Here is a 23071-nt window from a genome sequence, read left to right on the forward strand (position 1 = left end):
ATTTTGAAATATTACATCAGCTTTAACTGGTAACTGATAGCAGGTACAAGGTTCTTCCAAACTTTGGGTGAGTGTTGAAATGCAAATTGCTACAGTTGAGTGCCATTTTTGCTGTAGACCTTTTGGAGATGCTACATTTTATGAGAACCAGCAAGTCCTTTAGTTTTTGTAGTAGTTCTTGTCTGGCTTGTGTTGTAACTGAGTTTGGTTTAGAGATGATTTGGAGGTACTGGTGTTGGACTGGGGTGTACAAAGTTAAAAATCACACAACAACCGGTTATAGCTTTCAGAGTAGCTTTCACCAGGTAGTTGTGGAGCATAAGATTGTAAGACAGAATTTATAGCAAATGTTTACAGTGTGGTGCAACTGAGATGATATATTGAAAAAGACCTGATTTGTTAGTAAGAATCTCATCTTTTAGAATGACTATGCTGGTTTCAGTTCTTTCATATGTAAATCCCTGGAAGAGAGAATGAAGCACAAGTTGAACAGAGGAAAAATATTTGTTTTGCTTTGTAGTGTGCAGTGATTACCATCAAACATTTGGATTTCTAAATAATAAAAGGTGGTCCTTTGGTTATTATTCAGAAGGCTTAGCAAAAGGTTATCGCATATGTCAACCCTGGCAAATGATAATTGACAAATTTGCCTGCAATCTGAAGAACAGATTTGCATTTATACCATGTGTTTTACACAACTTGCTTTTCAAACTCTCTGCCACAAAATGCTTTATAACAACGAAGTACCTTTTTGATTGTAGTCATTATAGGAAATACAGCACCTGATTTGTGAAATATGTGTTAGGTACAAAAATAAGATGATGTGCTCTAGTGATACTGGTAGAAGGATAATTAATAGAAGATTAGGACAAAATTGCTTGTACTTGAATATATGGCAATGGTTTTTTAAAATGCTTTCATAAGAGCAGATAGAGGCCTCAGTTAAACTGCTCATTGTTACTGGTGGCATCAGACTAGCTTGTTTGAAAAAGAAATTGACATTTAAAAAATAGTCAACATGCTTCAATGTGTCAACACACTTGTTTAATTTATGGCCTCAATGCTAGTATTCTGTAACTCAAACTTTATTAAAACATTACCCAAGCTTGGAAAAATGTACAGTTTGTATTCTACTTAGATCCAGTTCAAGGTTACATATGACTTTTCATCATGTGTGCCTCTTGCTGTCTGTTGAAATCCTAATGTTGGAGTGAAGGAATGTACATATTCGCTACTTATTGAAATGCTAGGGACAAAATTCGCTATATTGGATTTTTTTGAGGTCCAGGAAGAAATTATCTTGTTTTTTTTTCAGCCTGTACTATATCTTCTTGAGAAAGAGGAATGCATTTAAACATGGATTTTTTTTTCAAGTCTTTATTGTGCCAATATTCCATTGAATAATATCAAGTGGCTTGTTGTTACAAAACTTTGAAAGCACATAGCAATGCTGTGTTATTGAACTGGTTTCTATTTTTCCTTATGATTGATTAATTAAGATGTACTAAGGTTTGCAAAGAAAGTTGAATGCCCCAATATATTCTTTGTTAGTACAATAAAACACATTTTTACACATTTTATTGTGCTTTTACAATCCTATTTTAAGCTGAATATTACTTGCAATTACAGGAATGAGCTTCACCAATGGCACAGTAAAACATCTTCCAAAGAAGAGTGTATACTTAATGCAGAGAAACTCCAAGATGCTGCTAAACTGAAAATTCATGAGGTGCAAGGTGATTGTTCTGTGAAGTGTCATCACCTGCAAAAGCAAGTTGAGCAACTGCAGCATGATGAACATGATATGCAGGTAACAGAGTTGTCAGAAACCTTCCAACTCATTCTTGTCTTGGACCATGTCATGGTTGTGGGTATGTTTGCTGAGTTGGGAAGTTAATTTGCAGAAGTTTTGTCACCTGTCTATGTGACATCTTCAGTGATTTTGATCTCCCTGTGAAATGCTGCTGTAGTGTGTCTTTTTGAAATTTATTTGGTTCAGTTTTTGCTGCATCCATTTGCTGGTTCTGGTTGATTGTTATAGTGGCCGGTGTATTGGGTCTAGGTCTGTGTCCTTGTTGTTGGAGTTTGTGGCTGAGTGCCAAGCTTCTAGAAACTCTATGGCTGTCCTATCTTTAGCTTGTGCTATGATTGTTGTGTTGTTTCAGTTGAATTTGTGGTCCTTGTCACCTGTGTGTATGGCTACAAGGGACAGCTGGTCGTGGTGTTTAGTGGCTAGTTGGTGTTTGTGAATGCAGATTGCTAGTTGTCTGCCTGTTTCTCCTATATAATGTTTTATGTAGTGTTTGAATGGAATCTTGTCAATTATGTTCGTCTTGCACATGACGGGTATAGAGTCTTTTGTTCTGGTGGGTTGTTGTCTAAGTGTGGCTGTCATGGATCCGCGTGGTCAGAGAAGTCTGGCTGTCAGTTCTGAGACTTTTTTTTTATTATGTAAGGTAGCGTGGCTAGTAAGTTAGGTCGTGGCATGTCTTGTTGTGTTGTTTGTCTATTAGGCATCTGCAGATGAAGTTGCGGGGATATCCGTCCTTGATGAAGCCTCTATAGAGGTGTTTGTTTCTTTTCCTTCATAGGTCGGGAGTGGTGCAATATGTTTCTAGCCCTTTTGAACAGGGTCCTAATGCAGGTCCTCTTGTGTGTGTTTGGGCGGTTGCTGTTATAATTCAAGGCCTGGTCGGTGTATGTGGCTTTCCTTTAGACTTTTGTGGTGCATTCCGTGTTCTGTGTTCTTTGTACCATCACACCCAGGAATGGGAGTTGATTGTTGGCTTCCTCCTCGCTCGTAAATTTGATCTCTGTGAACATGGTGTTGATAATCCGGTGTGTTTTCTCGATTTTTGCTGTCTTAATGATAACAAAAGTGTCATTCATGTAACTGATCCAGAGTTTGGGTTGAATTTGTGGTAGGGCTATTTGTTCCAATCTTTGCGTCACTGCTTCTGCTGCAGAGTCTTCACCAAGAATAGGTAGCCCCGCAACTTCATCGGCAGATGCTTAACAGACACACAACATGACAAGAAAATGCCATGATCTAACTCACTAGCCATGTTACCTTACTTAAAAAGTGTCTTGGAACTGACAGTCAGACTTCTCTGATCACTCTGTTTCATGACAGCTCATAAACCGACAGCCACACTCTGACAATGACCTACCAGTACAAAAGATCCTATAGCCATCATGTGCAAGACAAACTTAATTTACAAGATTTCATACAAAGACTGCATGAAAATCTATATAGGACAAACTGGCAGACAACTACTAATCTGCATCCTTGAGCACCATCTAGCCACTAAACGCCATGATCAGCTGTCCTTAGTAGCCATAAACAGATGACGAGGGCCACAAATTCGACTGGGACAGCACAACGATTATAGGATAAGCTAAACAAAGGACAGCCAGAGAATTTCTAGAAGCATGGCACTCAGCCACAGACTCAGTCAACAAGGACATAGGCCTAGATTCAATATACTGGCCACTATAACAAATAGCTGGAACTGGCAACTGGAAGCAGCAGAAACTGAACCAAATAATTTCCAGAGAGACAGTTCAGCAGTGCTTCACAGGAGGCTCCCAAGCACTGAAGATGTCACCTAGACAGGGGATGACACTTCTGCAAATCAACTTCCAAGCTCGGCAAACATACCCACGACAAGTGGTACCCGAACTCAAAGTTTTACACAGATCTTGTCTTGGACCATACATCATCAATTGATTTCTGTGATTCATGACTGTTCTAATTATTTCAATGATTACTGCATTTGGGAGAAAAAAACCCAATAAAACTGACATCCAATTCCCCTACACTTGCATTTCTTAACAGGATGGTCAAAGTTTCGTTTTTCTCTGGTGGAGGCCCAACTTGTCACAGTTGTCAACGACGCCTTATCCTCTTAGTTGGACACTTCACTCACTTGCTGTATCTTACATGAGTCCTAGTTGTTCTTGTATTTTTGTGGGATGTATGATGCATCCTGTGTGAATCCAGAGTCCGAGGAAGCTACTCAAATAATTTACCTGACTTCTGAGATGCTGTTTTTTTTTTCTTACCCCTTCAAGGCCTCACTGGAGACTGTCCATGTGCAGGGGAGACTTGGCTGACATGACATTTTGCTTTATTTTGGCTAGGGGGGAAAAAAGAGTGAAGTGTAAAGTTGAAACACTTTGGATGGAGTTCCACTTCATATGCTCTTTTGCTGGCACCCCTTTCCTGAACAAGTGCCAGATTCTTCCTGCCAAACTATGGAAGACCAAGCTGGTGAAGATCTGTGTTGCCTTGTAAGGCCACGTATAGAATATCTGCCATCCTGTTTAAGACACCAGAGATATCTGCACCCAGAGTCTGCGATGCCCTGGTTATCACATTGCTTTTTGTGGAATCATGCTGTGTACAAAATAGCTAATTTGGGCGTCTGCATTTGTCACTAAACCTCAGTGTAATTAACTGCAGCAGAAGCTCTGTGACTATTAAATCAGAAGTATGAAGTATGATTGGAATATGAACATTTTTAATTAACAATTTTTGATTAAAATTATTTGATCACATTTTCTGAGTTAATTTGTCATCTTCAGTGCAGCTTAAAACTAACTAGAATTTGGTGATTTAATTTTTAGTTATTGTTTTTAGTAATAGTTAAATTGTGAACTCCATATATCTATGACACATGATTTGGTTTGAAAGCTATTGCTTCAACAATTAAACTTACTGCAATTCAAATTATTATTGAAATTTATGCTTGGTCATTACACAGAGGTTCTGTGACTTTTGTGACTTGCATTTTGGAGTGTTATTTGGAGAATTTTTCTGTCCATCAGCTTCAGAAGAGAAAGAGAAAGAGAAGACAATTGTGCGATTAAAGAAAAAGTTGTATATGATTGTGACTGAGGAAGAACAGCATATTGAACAACAAAATAAACTGTTCCTTAATTTCATAAGCTGACTACCAGAGCACAGACTACTTCAAATAAAAAGTAAGGCTATACATTATTTGAATTTTTTTTGGCATATTGTCCTTTCCACATCAGTTGGAATGCTTGGCAAATAACTAGGCATTCTGTCTTCTTCTGGTTATGTCATGTGTGACGATGCTGCTCCTTTTGACAAAGTTATTCTGTTTTTGTTTTTTTTTCAAGAGTGGTTGTAAAGGCAGAGGTTCCAATATGTCTGGAAATATGAACTTGAAAAGGCTTTTAAGTTTTTTTTTAAAGAAACCCTTGTATAATGAAAGGGGAGTGCCAGTTCTCCCAGTTCAGGATTTTTTTCTAACTTTATTCCATGCTGAAAGAAATAGTTCCATGCTGATCCTCACTCTCTTTCCTATTAGAAATTGTATTTGAACTTACCTTTTTGCCAAAGGGTAGGAAATTGGAACAGCTCTTTAAGGTGTGTTTTCGTGTCGGTTGGGTTTTCAAGTAGTAATGTTACTCTAAATTCGACTTTCTTTTGCTTGTATGTTAATAGATTGTTTTGTTTAAAACAGAGTGGTATATTCACCTTACGTCTGCTTAAAACAACTAGAAAAGTAAGTTTCTGGGCTACCCTCTTAAAATGTTTTGAGGGAGTGTGACCTGGTCCATAACACATGTCCTTGAGGTCTATGTATCACACACATGCTTCTTTGTAAGATGACAGTTTGATTTTCTGTGGGCAGGGAAAGAGTTAGTGTTTCAAGTCGAAACAAATCGACAGATGCTGCCAAACTTGCTGAGTTTCTACAGCACTCTCTTAATTTCAGATCTCTAGCATCCACAGTATTTTGCTTTTGTCTGGTTCACTAATGTCATAGAGTCATACAGCATGGAAACAGACCCTTCGGTCCAACCCTTCCATGCTGACCAGATATCCCAACCCAATCTAGTCCCACCTGCCAGGACCCGACCCAACCCCGTGGGCGGGTTGGACCAAAGGGTCTGTTTCCATGCTGTCATCTCTATGACTAAATTTTGCAATTATACCAACCTCCACCACTTCCTCTGGCAGCTTATTCCATACACGTACCACCCTCTGTGTGAAAACGTTGCCCCTTAGGTCTCTCTTATATCTTTCCCCTCTCACCCTAAACCTATGCCCTCTAGTTCTGGACTCCTCGAACCCAGGGAGATGACTTTGTCTATTTATCCTATCCATGCCCCTCATAATTTTGTAAACCTCTATAAGATCACCCCTCAGCCTCTGACGCTTCAGGGAAAACAGCCCCAGCCTGTTGAACCTCTCCTTCTTGCTCAAATCCTCCAACCCTGGCAGCATCCTTGTAACTCTTTTCTAAACCCTTTCAAGTTTCACAACAACTTTCTGATAGGAAGGAGACCAGAATTGCATGCAATATTCCAACAGTGGCCTGACCAATGACCTGTACAGCCGCAACATGACCTCCCAACACCTGTACTCAATATTCTGATCAATAATGGAAAGCATACCAAATGCTGTCTTCACTATCCTAAAATCTGCCATCCTTGCTTGGTCTGGCCTACTTGTGGGTATAGAGCTACAGCAATATGGTTGAGTTAATACTCTCTGGGCAATTTGGGATGGGATATAAAAGTAGGACTAGTAATACTGACATCCTGTAGACAAATTTTAAGGAGAAAATGGTGCAAGATTGAGAGCAAGCTGACATAGACTTCAAGAAATTATCAAAAGCAAAACTCATGAGGGACTAGGTGTTCATATAACTGGTTAGGATCTGGAATGTACCTCTTTGGAGAGTGTGGTAGAGGTAAGTTCAGTAGAGGAAATTGGGTAGTTGATTAAAATTTAAGAATTTGCAAGATCATGGGGAGAAGGCATTATGAATGGCACCAAGTGGGGTGCTGGCACAATGTATCAAATGGCCTCCTGTGCTATGTTTGTATACTTGATTCTGTGCAAACAAAAACAAAGTGCTGAATCTTGAGCTTTTATGGCCAGGTGTTGTTTATTGATATCTGCAACTGTGTAGGTAGTTACACATGTGCAGTAATTTGGGAATGCACATAATTCCAGACACAATACGTGATCGTGCAGAATTTACGTGACATCATGCACAAATGTAGCACTATGCATGCTCAGGAGAGCATGCACACTTTAGAAATGGAGTTCATTGATGGAAAGAGGGGACACCAGATATGGAGAAACCCCTATGGGGTGAGGAGGGAACAAAGCATAGTAGCTGTGATTGAGGACCAACAAGGAGGCCCCAGGAGCTCCACTCACCCTTTTAACGTGCTGCCTCTGGCACGCTCTCACACCCACTGTCTTCCTCATCCCTCCACCACCACCCCACCATCCCACCTATTCTCTGACAGTATTTTCCATTGTCTGTAGTACCCCATGAGTATGTTATGATTTGTATTTTTGATACCTTTTTATGCATGCATACTACAACATTTTGTTTCCTTAAGTAAACCATTGCTTGCCATGATCTGCAACATGAATTTTATATGCAAAATATCTTGTATAGTCTGTTGAAACAGACAGTAAAATAATGCAGATGCTGGAGAACTGAAATAAAAACAAAATAGAGGAAGCACAGTAAGTCAGACATTCTCTGTGAAAAGGAGAACTTAACAACAGGTCAACCAGAAATGTTGGAACTGGAGGCTAATACACATAAGGAGCTTACAATAAACAATAGAGCCAGGGAAAAGCTTATTCTAAGTGATTGCACATCATTTCTTCTTATTGTAATTAGATACAGTGAATCAATTCCTCGGTACTGACCCAGTTAATAGTCAGCGTCTGCTATCTGTTTAAACACAATGCTCTCCATAGTGACAAAGCATCTACAGAATATTTTAATCAGGAACCAACCAACTTCCAGGCCTGGCCTCATGAATAAAACAAGCTTGTTTGGTCTGTTTTCCTTTCAATTAGACCTATTTATCAGAGAGCAAAAGGCATCTTTAACTCACACTTCACAACTCCAAATAAAGAATAAAAATAAAGAAATGTCAGTGAGGGTCCTAGTACCTTATTGTGATTAATGAAGTTGCAATATTCCAAGTGATCTACAGTGTTTTTGTTTTGCATTTTGTATTCAGTTCTCATGTGAACCCAGACTATTGCTTGCTTCCTATCTTTTGCGTTACTACTGCTAGATATACATGAATGAAGGTTCTAAAAGAGGACTTATTTTGCATAACTTCTGTTCATAATGCTTTGTGTGTGCAACAGAACCAGCTGAAATAAACCTGCTAAATGTGCGTGATCTCAAAAATAACTTCATTTGAATATTTTGTTCGGTACGCAGAAAATGACCTCCATTTTTGTATTTGCAGGTCTTCATTATTTTGAGAAAGGTTGACTAGAATTGTAACACAATTAGTAAATACATTATCATATGAATTCTATTTTGCAATACCTTTGCAAAGTAGCCAACTTATTTGAAGACTGAAATAACAAAGCTATCATCCTGAGTCTAATTTTCAGTTATAACTGAGAATTAACTTATAATTAAACCATTATAGTTGTCATACCATTAATTGGCCTTTTCAATTTGCAATGTTATCATAATTTAATTGGGCTTTTTGAAAAGCTGACTAAATATATTGATGAATAGTGCAATTGATGTGTTTTACATGGACTTGGGTAAAGGCTTTGACAAGGTCCCACATGGAAACCTGACTCTAAAAGGTAAGAATCTATGGGATCCAAGGCAAGTTGGCAAACTGTATCCAAAATTAGCTTAGAAATAGGAGGCAAAGGGAGTGATGTTTTTCTGATTTTGAATCCTGTAACTAGCAGTGTATCACAGGTTCGGTGCTTGGACCCTTGCTGTTTATGTATATTAACAAGTTGGATGTCAGAGTAGAAAGTATAATTATAAGTTTGCAGATGATCCAAAAATTGGGGAAGAGGATGGTCTTGAGCTTCTGTCTGATATTGATCAACTAATAAATTGGGCAGAGCAATGGCAGATTGAATTTCAGTAAGTGCAAAGTGATGCATTTTGGGAGGCCTAATAAAGGAAGGATATACACAATGAATGGTAGGTCCCTAGGAATACTGAAGAACAATAGTGTACAAATCCATATATCCCCGAAGCTTTCAGCACAGGTAGACAGGGTGGAGAAGAAGGTGTATGGGAAAGCTTGCTTTCATTAGCTGGAGTGTAGAAAAGAGGAACATGGAAGTCTTGTTACAACTTTATAAAACATTTGGCTAAGCCCCAGATGGAATACTGGTCACCACACTATTGGAAGGATATGATTGTGCTGGAGAGAATGGAGAGGAGATTCACTGGGAATTAGCTTGGGATGAAAATTCTGTTATAAGGAGCGACTAGACAGACTAGGATTGTATTCCTTGGAGCAGGGAAGACTGAGGAGGAGGTATGAGAGGCAAAATTGAGGGGCATGTACAGAGCAGGTCTTGAGAATCTTTTCCTCATGGTAGATGTGTCTTAAGACCGGGGGCATAAGTTTAAAGTAAGGAGCAAGAGATTGAGAGGAGATCTGAGAAGAAATGTTTTTCACTCAGTTGGTGGTAGAAATATGGAGCATGGTACCTGAGAGTGTGGTGGTGGCAGGTACTCTCTTGACATTTTAAGAAGCATCTGAATGAATATTAAAATGCCAGGGCATTGTAGGCTATAGACCAAGTGCAGGAAAATGGGATTAGTATAGTTTGATGTTTGATGGCCAACATAGACATGATGGGCCAAAGGGCCTGTTTCTGTGTTCTATGACTGACTCTAAAATTACAGTATTTGAATGGTATTGTAAATGACCAGACATTTTAGATTAGATTAGATTAGATTACTTACAGTGTGGAAACAGGCCCTTCGGCCCAACAAGTCCACACCGCCCCGCCGAAGCGCAACCCACCCATACCCCTACATTTACCTCTTACCTAACACTACGGGCAATTTAGTATGGCCAATTCACCTGACCTGCACATCTTTGGACTGTGGGAGGAAACCGGAGCACCCGGAGGAAACCCACGCAGACACGGGGAGAACGTGCAAACTCCACACAGTCAGTCGCCTTAGTCGGGAATTGAACCCGGGTCTCTGGCGCTGTGAGGCAGCAGTGCTAACCACTGTGCCACCGTGCCGCCCACACTGTGCCACCGTGCTGCCCACATCTGCAAAGGTATCAAGTTCCCTTTGAAAAGTATTGTTATGAAGCAATACCTTTTAGATATGTTTACTTCAGTCATTTACTGGTTTCTTTTTGTGATTGGTCATTTTATTTATCATAGCACTCGAAAAAGGGAATTTGAAGACATTCCCAGAGAAAGAAAAGAGCAATTAGGAAACAACAGGAAACAGAAATATTCAGTCCTGGATGAGATTCCAGAGGGCAAATTACTGGTAAAGGTATGATTTGCTTGAATTATATTTGAGATTTGCTCAAAACGTGTGGGTTAATTAGCTGTTTACAAACAGTCACTTTACATTAATTCCATTTCAAAAGTACTTTTGATCATTCAAGGTATCAGTTTTTAAAAACATTACAAAGAAGGAAAAGGAAGTTTTGGCCATAAGTAATGGAGATTAATGTTATATCAATTTTATTGGAGTTGCAGAATCATGTAGCACATAAGGAAACTATTCAACTCATCATGTCTGCACCAGTTTTTGTTACGAGCTACGGAATTAATCCTATTCCTTGGCACTTTCCCTATCATCTGCAAAGGTATCAAGTTCCCTTTGAAAAGTATTGTTATGAAGCAATACCTCATTTAGATATGTTTACTTCAGTCATTTTGCTTTACAGCTTTTGGCAGATAGTGGAGTCTATGGCGATGCAAGTAAATACTTAAATACTTGTTAAGTGTTAAAGAGTTTTTGACTCAAACTCACAGCCTGACAGGATTATTCAAACTCTCATCACCCTCTTGGTGAAAACCTTTTTCTTCCACTTCCCTCTTTAGGCTTTGACCTTTAAATCTATGTCTCCTTTATTGATCCTACAAATAATGGAGGAAAAAAAAGGTGCCTTCCTATCCATAATGTTTGCGCCGCTCATAATCTTATACAACTCTATCAGTTCCCCTCTTAACATGTGCTGCTTCAAAAAAAAACCAAGACCATCCAATCATTCCTCATAGCTCAGACCCAATAGACTAGATAGCATCTCGGTAAAACTGCTGTGCACCCTGTCTAGTGAAATCTCATTTTTCATGGCCAGGACTCTGCACAATACTACAGTTGTGGTCTAACCAGCATTTTCTACAGTTTTAGCATAATCTCCTTGATCTTGCATTCTGTTCCTTTGGAAATAAGGGTGAATAATTCATATGCTTTCTTAACTGCCATATCTACCTGCCCTGCTAACCTCAGGGATCTGTGGCTATGTACCTCAAAATCCTGTTGATCTTCAGTACTTTCCAGGGTCCGACCATTCAGATTATGATCCCTTGCCTTGTTAGCCATCTTCGTGGAATACTTCACACTTTTCTAGGTTGAATTATATTTGCTACTGTTCTGCCCACTCTAAGCAGTCTACGATTTATGGCTATCTCACTCACTCAATCTCAGTGTTACCAATTTACATGGCATCTACGAACTTCTTGACACTGCCTACATTTACATCCAAATCATTAAAATCACAAGAGCAAGAGCCCAGTGGACCCCACTGGTAACAGACATCCTGTTACAGAAACATCCTTGTACCAACGATTCCGCATCCTGCCTCTCATCCAATTTTTGATTCAATGTGCTGATTCCCTTGGATCCTATGGGTTCTTTCTTCCATAACCAGTCTTCACTATTCAAAGTCTTATCCAAGTCCATGCAGACCACATCAAATGCACTGCCCTCATCTGGTTATCTTCTCAAAAAAAATTCAAATTCACATACATCTGACTAACACTGAATTTGTTTCTGTATAAGTGCAGATATATTCTGTACCACAGAATTATTTATAATAGCTTACCCACCATAAAGGTTGGACTAACTGGCCTGTCATTTCCTGGTCACTCTTAAAAAGAAAATGTTTCTTTGTTGTTTCTGGTTCCTTTACTGAATGCCTTAAATTCCCCTGTATACCAGAACAATTCCCTCTTATTTACTCTATAAGGAGTATCTGCACTATTCTTCTTCTGAACACAGTTAAATAGAGCACAAATCTATTAATTATAACCCAAAATTGTAACAATCCTTATTTTCACCACTCGAAGAAAAGACTGTGGGGGCATAGTGACTGAAACTTTGATGGATTTTATGCAAACCTAGAACAAAACTCAAAGGAGCAAATATATGCTTAGGAAATTGTCAGCTAAACATTTGGAAAACTCAGGAGTGAACAGCCAAGAGTACAGAGGTGCTGATTGTTGAACTATTCAAAAGGGAATGGATTAATTCAACTAGGACAAACCTGGATAAAATGGTCTGCATAAGAGTTCAGGCCAACTTGAACAGGATGAATGAGTGGGCAAAATATCTTGTTATTTTCCTATCTTTTTATTTTATAACAAAATTATATTTTTCTTAGGCCTATGAAGACCATTTAAAAGAAACAAATTCCAGAAATTATCAAACCTTGCAGAAAAATCAACTTTTCAAGTCATGAAAAGGTGAAATATTTTTCCTAATTTATAATGTATATAATGACTGAGAAAATGTGATTTTAATCAAAAATTCAATGAAGATTGCTTTAATTCCACAATTTGCCAGTGAGAACTAATCACGCATCTAATTATTGCATAAATCTTTGCAAATATATTGTAGTTCATTCTTTTTTTTACATTAGTTCAACAATTAAACATTTTTCTTTATTTAAAAAAAAACCCAGCATTTAATTTTTACCACTCTGGTATATGATGACGAACCTTATAAAACTTGCTTCTTGTTTGAGTTGGCCACGAGAAAATTATATTGTTCTTTTGTTCAGTCACCACATCAAAAAGTTTTATTCAATTGTTATGACTGGTAATATTAAATCTAAAGAAGCCTGTCCTTACTCTATATTAGCCATCACTACTTCCACTTGTAATTTTGACATTCCAAAATAAATGTGTTTCCATCATCTGGCTTGTAGGAGCAACCGAGTCAATCTTTAGCACATTGCAAATATATAATAATGAACAAGGGCGCCTTTTTGCAGTATTTCAACAGCAGCCATATGAGTATATTCTTTCTGCCTTCGTGAGGTAAGTTAGGTATCCAAAGAGTCCAAAACACAAGTTATATGATGTGACTTGGTTAACATAAATGAATGTGACAAATTATCTTTATAAACTGATATACGATGACATGTCATGTAAATTTAGTCTGTACTTTGTTAAATATGGTGGAAGGAATAAGCATGTAATTTTTAAAATATGCATTCTAATTTCTCCACAGCACAATTTGTGATGCAGCTCAGATGTGTCAAATCCAATCATTTGCTGTGCACTGTCCCCATAGAATGATAAAGACATAGAGGGGGTTAAAGAAAAAATGTTTACATTACATTTTTTAATTTTAAGATCGCCAACAAAAATTAAAATATTAAAGGCATGGAATTAGAGTCATAGAGTCATTGAGATGTACAGCATGGAAACAGACCCTTCGGTCCAACCTGTCCATGTCGACCAGATATGCCAACCCAATCTAGTCCCACCTGCCAGCACCCGGCCCATATCCCTCCAAACCCTTCCTATTCATATACCCATCCAAATGCCTCTTAAATGTTGCAATTGTACCAGCTTCCACCACTTCCTCTGGCAGCTCAATCCATATACGTACCACCCTCTGCGTGAGTTGAAAAGGTAATTTTTCAGTGCTGGAGAGTAATTAGTTATAACTATGATTTGGAGGTGCCATTGTTGGACTGGGGTGTACAACCACCTGATGAAGGAGCAGCGCTCCAAAAGTTAGTGCTTCTAAATAAACCTGTTGGACTATAACCTGGTGTTGTGTGATTGTGTGACTAGCTATAATTAAGACTTAAAGTGCCAGTTCTTTAAAAAAAAAGCACTTTTATTAGTATTAATAAACCTGCATCATTTCTGGCAACTACAATGAATATCTATCCTGTAGAACAATTTCACACTTTTTTCAATGCTGAGTCTCTCAATAAGATACTGGTTAGTGAAGCTTCCTGAGGAGTAGGCAACTCCAAGGCAGCAACTTCCTGTTTTCTGTGTTTAAATATACATCTCTGGTTGCTGTCACTTTATCCTTTTAATTATGGTAAGTACTAAAAGTCTTCCTATTATTTTTACTGCAAGATTGTGGGTACTAAATTCATTAGTTGTTTTATTGTGCATGTAGGATACTTTATTCTTTTCCTGAAGCTAAATACCTGTATTTATCTGCACCTTCACCAATGTCATCTATTGCATCCATTGCACACGGTGTGATCACTTCTACATCGGGGAGACAGGATGCCTTCTTGCGGATCATTTCAGAGAACATCTCTGGGACATATGTACCCACCAACCCCACTGCCTGTGGCTGAACACTTCAATTCCCCTTCCCAGTCCGTCAAGGACATGCAGGTCCTGGGCCTCCTCCACCGCCAAACCGTTACCGTGCAATGCCTAGAAATGAACGCCTCATATTCTGCCTTGGGACCCTGCAACCACATGTGATAAATGTGGATTTCAACAGTTTTATCATTTCCCCTCCACCCACGTGATCCCAGTCCCAAGCCTCCAACTTGGCACCGCCCTCCGGACCCGTCCATCAACCCACCCCTCCCGGACCTATCACTTTCTCCCTCACCTTCATCTATCACTTTCCGAGCTAACATCCCCCCCCTCCCATTTATCTCTCAGCCCCAACCCACAAGCCTCATTCCTGATGAAGGGCTTATGCCGGAAATGTCAATTCTCCTGCTCCTTGGATGCTGCCTGACTTGCTGTGCTTTTTCAGCACTACTCTCTCGACTCTGAAAATAAATATGGCAGATTATGGAAATCTGAGATGAAACAATGCTGGAAATTTTCATCAGGTTTGGCACCATCCATGGAAAGAGTGTTATGGACCAGACCAAACCCCTGTGAAGAACTTTTTCCAGCTGATGCAATATGACTCATCAAACTACTCTGTTAAGCAAAACACAATTTATTTAAACACTGTAGTTAAAATACAACCAAAGAAAGAGGAATTTAGAATATCTCAGCTCTGTGTTGGAAACTTTAACAGAATAGTAGATACAATAGCTATTACTAATTAAGTGTTCCAATATAGTAACATCCCATAAACACATCCTTTCTCATAAAAGGAAAATTCAGACATACATTCTCCCATGCGGTTCTCCCATCCAGAAGGAAAAAAAACATTGAGAAGATTTAGAGTGTGGAGCAGCCAGGAGACAGTCTCTGAAGTTTCCAACTCCTTTGAGATCCCAATAGCTTGTGATGCTACTGAAAAATCCAAAACCGCGAAATCTGGGTCAGAGAGAGCTGGCCACATCCATTCAGGCTGTTATTTCTTAAAAAAAAATCAAGGCCTTCCAAGCTGTTTACTCGAGTGGTCTTCAGAAGCCAGCTCAATACCACCTCATTACAACCTCTCTTCAAAAATAAGAGGACAAAATAATCTCTTAAAATGACATCATCATCACAAAGGAAATTTAATTAATCTTCTCAGGTCAAGGACATTTCATCAGAATTGGGAAATGTGAGAAATGTTTTGAGCAAGGTTTGGGTGGGACAAGAATTTTCTTGCTCTGGTTTTCTTTCGTCCCAATCCCTCAATCATAACTTTGTTTATTCAGGCCTATTGAAGAGTATTCGTATCTTCCAGTTATGATGAAGACTCTGTCTGAAAAAGCTGCTTTGCTGCGATACCTGTTTGTATTTCATCATTTGCTATGTTTATTTTCTTCTGACTGAAGCCTTTTCTTTGTTGAAACATCAAGGATGTTGAGTTTATAACATCTTGAATTTAGTTTCACAGGTAGCAACTGTAAAGCTGAGAATGAAGAAGAATTCATCAGTACTGAGATTGAAACTGTAGATTGCACGCAGGAAGCTGCGTGTAAGAGATTGCTCAAGGTATTGGGGTGTGTTTATTCTATATTAATAATCAGTGTTTGAAGTGCCTTAGATTTAAATACATTGTTGATTAGTGTCATGATATGAGCAAGTCATTCTTTCTTTTTACTGTACAGCATAAAAATTCTTTTACATCCGAAACCAAGGTTTTAGAGCCTTTGAAGTTATCTTTTTTTGATGACCCTTTCTTCTAACAGTTGCAGCACTATCTTATGTTTCTTGCCAGCTCCCATCAATATTGCCTTGGGTATTCATGCTGCTTCTGAATTCCTGTAAAATTTAGGCTGTCACGTGCGAAATAAAAATTGACCTTATTAATTTTCTTAATTTCCAGTGAAACGGCTATAACTTAAAACACTTATGTTAAGTCAAAACTAAAAGGCCATAGTTATAAGACACTATTTCTTGCACTAACTCTTGTGATATAATATAGTTGGTGTGTACTGCCTGAAAACTTTGTGAAAGGGGAGTTGCTTGGAGAGTACAAACAAATGAATTTACTATTTTTTAAAAATTCTGTGTCGCACATTATAGGTATAACAATTTTATTTTCGCCAAATGTAGAATTCAATACTTTTTTAAAAAAAGAAAGTGTGGGGTGATTTACTCTGTATTAGACCCACGTTATACAATTATTTTAATTTTTCTGGCTTCCTAAAATACTTCTGTTATAGAATGGACATTATAACGCTAAATGATTTAGTGAGCGAAGTGTTTGGGAGGAAAGGTCTGGATGATCCAGTGTTTAGATTAGATTAGATTACAGTGTGGAAACAGGCCCTTCGGCCCAACAAGTCCACACCGACCCGCCGAAGCGAAACCCACCCATACCCCTACATTTACCCCTTACTTAACACTACAGGCAATTTAGTATGGCCAATTCACCTGACCCTGCACATCTTTGGATGGTGGGAGGAAACCGGAGCACCCGGAGGAAACCCACGCAGACACGGGGAGAACGTGCAAACTCCACACACTCAGTCGCCTGAGGCGGGAATTGAACCCGGCTCTCTGGCGCTGTGAGGCAGCAGTGCTAACCACTGTGCCACCGTGCTGCCCTCAGACTTTGTGCCTCAGACTTTGGTAATGAAGCAGTCTTTTACTGAAGTGAATCCTGCATTGATTAACAGACACAGAAGACAATAGGAATAATTCTCAGGATGGCAAATTGTTACTAATGGGTACCATAAAAATAGTGCTAGGTCCACAACTGTTCACATTGCATATAAGTGCTGGCACCAAACTGGGTGGGAATGTAAAGAGAATACAAGGAGGCTTCAAAAATATTGAATAGACTGAATGAATGGGCATTCTGGATCAATGGTGCTGATGATGATGAAGGGCTTTTGCCCGAAACGTCGATTTTGCTGAAGCTCCTTGGATGCTGCCTGAACTGCTGTGCTCTTCCAGCACCATTGATCCAGAATCTGGTTTCCAGCATCTGCAGTCATTGTTTTTACCTGAATGAATGGGCAAGGCATGCATATAGGACAAAGTGTGAAGTTACTCGCTTTGATAGAAAATACAGAAACCCAGGTTTCTTTTTAAATGTTGGGAGGTTTGGATGTGTGGATTCCCAAAAGGAATTGCTTGTCTTTGTTAATAAGTCACTAAAAGTTAACATGCAGGGGTAGCCAGCAACTAGGAAAGCAAATGATTAGGTGGTCTCCGTTGCTTGGAAATTTGAGTACTAGAATAAAGGTGTCTTGCTGCAGTTGTATAGATGTTCTGAAGAAGGGTCACTGGATCTGAAACATTAACTCTGATTTCCATCCACAGGTGCTGGGCTTTTTCAACAATTTCTGTTATTGTTTCTGATTTCCAGCATCTGCAGATCTTTTTTGTTTTTTTTTGCAGTTGTATAGCACCCTAGAATTTTGCTTGTAGTGTTTAGTCCTTTTAACTGAGGAGAGCCTTACTTTCCACAGGCATGCAGCAGAGGTTCACCCGATTTATTTCACAGAGGAATGGATTGTATTATGAGGAAAGATTGAGAAGACCATATCTGTATTTTCTAGAGTTTTGAAGAATGAGGGAAAGACGTCTTTTTAATATATTCAGTCATGGAATGTAGTCTGTGTTGATTATGCCAGTATTTATTGCCCATCCCTAATTTCCCAGAGTGATTGAACTATCCTCATATTGCTATGGATCTGGTGTCACATGCAGAGCATTCCAAGTATAGTTGGCAGATCTCCTTATCTAAAGAACATTAGTGAACTAAATAGGTCTTTTTTATAGCAATTGGCAATTGTTATCTGGTCACCATTTGGATTCTTTTTTTTATTCCAGTTTTTTAAATTCAATTCAAATGTCCCCCCGCCATGTTATGATACAAACTCATGTCCTGAGAACGTTGACGTGGGGTGAGCCTAAAACCAAAGGACATAATCTCAGAATTAAGTGAAAGCCATTTACATGAGGTGGAATTTCAGCACTCAGACAAGAAGAGTTTGAAATTCTCTACCCCAGAGGTGCTGCTTAAGCTCAACCATTAAGCGTGTTTGAGACAGAAATCAATATAATTTTGGTTGCTAATGAAGTATTATGTAAGATGTGGGTGGGTGGTATTAAATTAGATGATTAGCTGTGTCTTGAATTAGGCTTAAAGGAATGAATGACCTATGTTTGTTCGTATGTTTTTACTGTTATTCCACAAAGAAGGATGATGTCATTTATTTACATAATGCTGAGAAAATTATATTTACTACATTTATCATCTAGTTTTATTTCTTTTCCTAAGAATATTTGCAAAGAATTGGGAGTCACTGATGTACATTTTCTTGTACCTGTGGTTTGTGAGAGGTCTCAGTTCACAGCAGATAATTCCAAACTACAGAAGGTAAATCTCAGAATAAAATTTCATATGTTTTCCCTTTCACTCCAGACTATTTGCACATTTTAAAATAAATTCTTGTGGGATGTAGAAAATAAAGGACAATAGATAGAACACGTTGCATAAATTAAGGATATAAATGGAGTATTGTTGTCAAACAATTAGATCAATAAAGTTAATTAAATCAATATAAATATGACCTGCATCTCTACTAGGCACTCTGCTACATTGTTGAATCATCCTTCAGTTCCAAGATTCTGTGGAGTCCAGATAAGTAGAATGTTTGATTAGAAAAAAGATTAGTTTGGCACAAGGCCATGCCACTGTTATTTACTGCCATCCTTTAACCACTTGCACATGTTATTTCTAAATGTAACCAACCTCTTCAGTTGTTATTATGCAGAATTGATCTGTAATGATCAATTAAGGATGGAAAACACTGCCAAAAGGCCAGATCTTGCCGATAAATATTTGTCTCCATAGTCCTACTGTGTACTCTCATTAAAGAGACAGCTTCAACTTCCCTAATATTGATTAGGCAAATAGTTTGGAGCAGATTTGTCAGGTGTATCCTGGACACACCTGACAAAATCTGTCAATATGTAGATAGGCCTTCTAGACGAGAGGCCATATTGGATATGGTGCTTGGCATTGAACCAGGCCAGGTGTCAGATCTCTTGGTGGGAGAGCATTTTGGTGATAGCGATTATAACTCCCTGACCTCTACTGTAGTCATGGACCGGGATAGGAGCAGACGGTGTGGTGAAGTATTTAATTGGGGGAGGGGGAATTACAATGCTATTAGGTAGGAATTGTGGAGCATAAATTGGGAACAGCTGTTCTCCGGGAAATGCACAACAGAAATGTGGAGGTTGTTTAGGGGGCACTTGTGTGAGTGCTGAAGAGGTTTGTCCCACTGAGGCAAGGAAGGCTTGGTAGGGTGAAGGAACCTTGGATGACAAGAGATGTGGAACATCTAGTCAAGAGGAAGAAGGAAGCTTATTTAAAGTTGAGGAAGCAAGAATCAGATAGGGCTCTAGAGGGGTACAACGTAGCCAGGAAGGAACGAAGAATGGACTTAGGAGAGCTAGAAGGGTCATGAAAAAGCATCAGCGGTTAGGATTAAGGACCCAAGGCATTCTACACTTATGTGAGGAACAAGAGGATGACCAGAGTGAGGGTTGGGCCGATCCACTAGGGATAATGGAGGGAACTTGTGCCTGGAGTTGAAGGTGGTAGGGGAGGTCCTTAATGAATGCTTTGCTTCAGTATTCACTACTGAGAGGGATCTTGTTATTTGTGAGGATAGCATGAAACAGACTGATATCAAGCAGGTTGACGTTAAGAAGGAGGATTTTGAAAAACATGAGGATAGCTAAATCCCTGGGCCAGACAGGATGTTTCCAAGGTTACTACGGGAAGCGAGGGAAGAGATTGCTGCGCCTTTGGCAATGATCTTTGCATCCTCACTGCCCACTGGAGTAGTACCAGATGATTGGAGGATGGCAAATGTTATTCCCTTGTTCACAAAAGGAAATAGGGATAACTCTGGGAATTACAGACCAGTCAGTCTTACATCAGTGGTGGCCAAGTTGTTCTGGTCACCTCATCATAGAAAGGGTGCAGAGAAGATTTCCCAGGATGCTGCTTGGACTGGAGGGTATGTCTTATGAAGAAAGGTTGAGGGAGCTAGACCTTTTCTCATTGGAGCAAAGAAAGTTGAGAGGTGACTTGATAGAAGTGTACAAGATGATGAGAGGCATAGAGTGGATAGCCAGACATTTTTTCCCAGGGCGGAAATGGCTATTATGCGGCATTTTTTAAGGTGATTGGAGGAAAGGTTAGGGGAGATGTCAGAGGTGGGTGTGTGGTATGCGCTGCCAGCGGTAATAGATACATTAGGGGTATTTAAACGACTCTTGGATAGGCACATGGATGATAATAAAATGAAGGGTATGTACATTAGTTTGATCTTAGAGTACAACATTGAGGGCTGAAGGATCTTTTACGTGCTGTACTGTTCTAACTGGTGATGGTTTAACCTGAGGGTCATCATATCTCGGGAAGGGAGAAGTTGAGAAAGTAGGACCTTTTTGTGATAATCTCAGTTGGTGCAGAAATTTAACCCACGGTATTGGTGTCTGCATTGCAAACCAGCTGTCCAGCCAACTGAGCAAACTGCCCTGCCAAAAAATGTACTGAAACTTGTATTGATGTTGTTTGGCAACTTTTAGGGAGGTGAGCTTTTTCCAAGTTTAAAATCCATTGTACCAATGGATTGAAATTTTCGATGACTGTAGATTCACATTAAGAGATGAACACTGTCAAACAAATATTTTAAAGTAAGAATTTTACTTCAAAGTTATGTTATGATACACTAGTTGATTTTAACCCTACTGCGAATCCTCTTGCAAGGATGCCTGCCTTGAAGAAGTTTTCCTCCTCTCTCTACAAGAATCTCAGGGAGTCCCTCTCCCACTGCGACTCCAAGGTCATTATGCTACTTACTCCCCACCCCCATCCTCCTCTCATTTATCTCTCCACTCTTCAGGCACTCTGTCTGTATTCCTGATGAAGGTCTTTTGCCCGAAACGTCGATTTTACTCCTCCTCGGAAGGTTCCATGAACTGCTGTGCTTTTCCAGCACCACCAATCCAGAATCTGGTTTCCAGCATCTGCAGTCATTGTTTTTACGCTGTTATGACACATCTCCAAGGGAAGTGGGACTTGAACCCAGACCTTCTGCCCCAGAAATAGACATACTACGCCTGTACGATAAAACTTAGAAGGAGGAAAAATTTGCTCTACAACCCAGGAAAATCTGGTTCACAAGATATTTTAATGTACATGCATCTTATCAGATTGTGGACTGACAATTAGTTGCACTGAAGTTATTGTAATTTAAACTAGAAATGAAGTACAAGTGTCTGTTTCATGGTATTCAAAGTTTGTGTGTGTATACAAGTACACAATCCTTTATCTGAAATTCCAAAATTTGAGGTTTTTTTTGGTGCGTCAGTCATGTCTGCATATCAAGGTTTGTTTGGCGTGCGAAGTCCACACCCACTCAATCCACGCGGTGGTGTGGCCCAGCACTGGCTGGCGTCAGTTGTGTATTTGTTTTTCCACTGTGTTTAATTGTGTTTAATTTCACTGTGAAAATGCCAAAAAGAGCTGCAGGTACATCTATGCGTAACGATAATAAAAAGGAAAGGAAGCATCTTACGTTATCAATAATGCAGCAAGTGGAGTTATTGCAGAAGCTTGGTGTCAGAACTACCACTATACATGATTTAAAGAAACAGGCAAGTTACTGAAGTTTTATGGTAATTGTGATGACCATAAACTAATGAAAAATAGGAAAACACTGCATAGGGCAAAAAATTAAGATCTTAACCATGTGTTGATGGAGTGGATTTGACAATGAAGAAGTGAACGTATGCCACTGACTGATTTGTTGGCCATGAAACAAGCTAGAATACTACGAATATTAAGGATAGATTAACTATTCTTGGGTGTGCCAATGCTGCAGGCACACAAGGTGAACTGGGCAGTGATTAGAAAAGCAAACATCTGAAAGGTGTACACAATTTACCTGTGCATTATTATGCAAATAAGAAAGCATGGGTAACGTGAGAAATGCTTTTTGACTGGTTCAGTAACCAGTTCATACCAGTGGCACGAGCTCATTGCAGGCAAGCTGAACTGGACAAAAACTGTAAAATATTATTGTTCCTGAACAACTGCTCTACACATCCCTCTGCTGAACTTAAGTAATGTTTTTGGCATTTACTTGGACCTAATGTGATATCTGTATTACAGCCTTGTGACCAAGGAATTTTATGCTCCATGAAGAGCAAGTATAAAACTATTTTTTTACACTGTATGCTTGCTGCAGTCAACGGAGGAGTAGGAATCCAAGATTTCCTGAAAGAGTTTAGTATTATGGATGGCATTTACGCAATTGCTAATGTTTGGAAGGATGTTGATAAATCAGCATTAACAAATGCTTGGCACAGACTGTGGCCTACAACGATGTTTGAAGTAAATGAACCTATAGATGAGAACTTTGAAGGGTTTTGTGTCACTGATTAGAAAAAGATCTTAGCAAACCTTGTAACTTATGTATGAAGTTTATTGGACAAAAGTGTAAAAAAAAATTATAGGAAGCTGACATCGATGACAATGTTCAGCATTTCTATGATACACCTTTTGTGCATTCCTTGAGTGATGGGAAAATTGCTGAAATGGTGTTAAATACAGATAAGTATGAGGACAGTAGTGGTGGTGATGATGATGATGATGACTTT

At 39.1% G+C, this 23071-nt stretch overlaps 1 long non-coding RNA gene across 1 annotated transcript; it reads left to right on the plus strand.

Annotated features, from left to right (window-relative positions):
• Positions 1-4848: 4848 nt before the first annotated feature.
• Positions 4849-12486, plus strand: LOC122551677. Its single transcript, XR_006312158.1, has 3 exons — positions 4849-4986; positions 10196-10313; positions 12433-12486. It is a non-coding gene; the product is annotated as an uncharacterized LOC122551677 (long non-coding RNA).
• Positions 12487-23071: the final 10585 nt, after the last annotated feature.

Source organism: Chiloscyllium plagiosum, chromosome 7 (genome assembly GCF_004010195.1).
Source record: "Chiloscyllium plagiosum isolate BGI_BamShark_2017 chromosome 7, ASM401019v2, whole genome shotgun sequence".
Lineage (NCBI taxonomy): Eukaryota > Metazoa > Chordata > Chondrichthyes > Orectolobiformes > Hemiscylliidae > Chiloscyllium > Chiloscyllium plagiosum.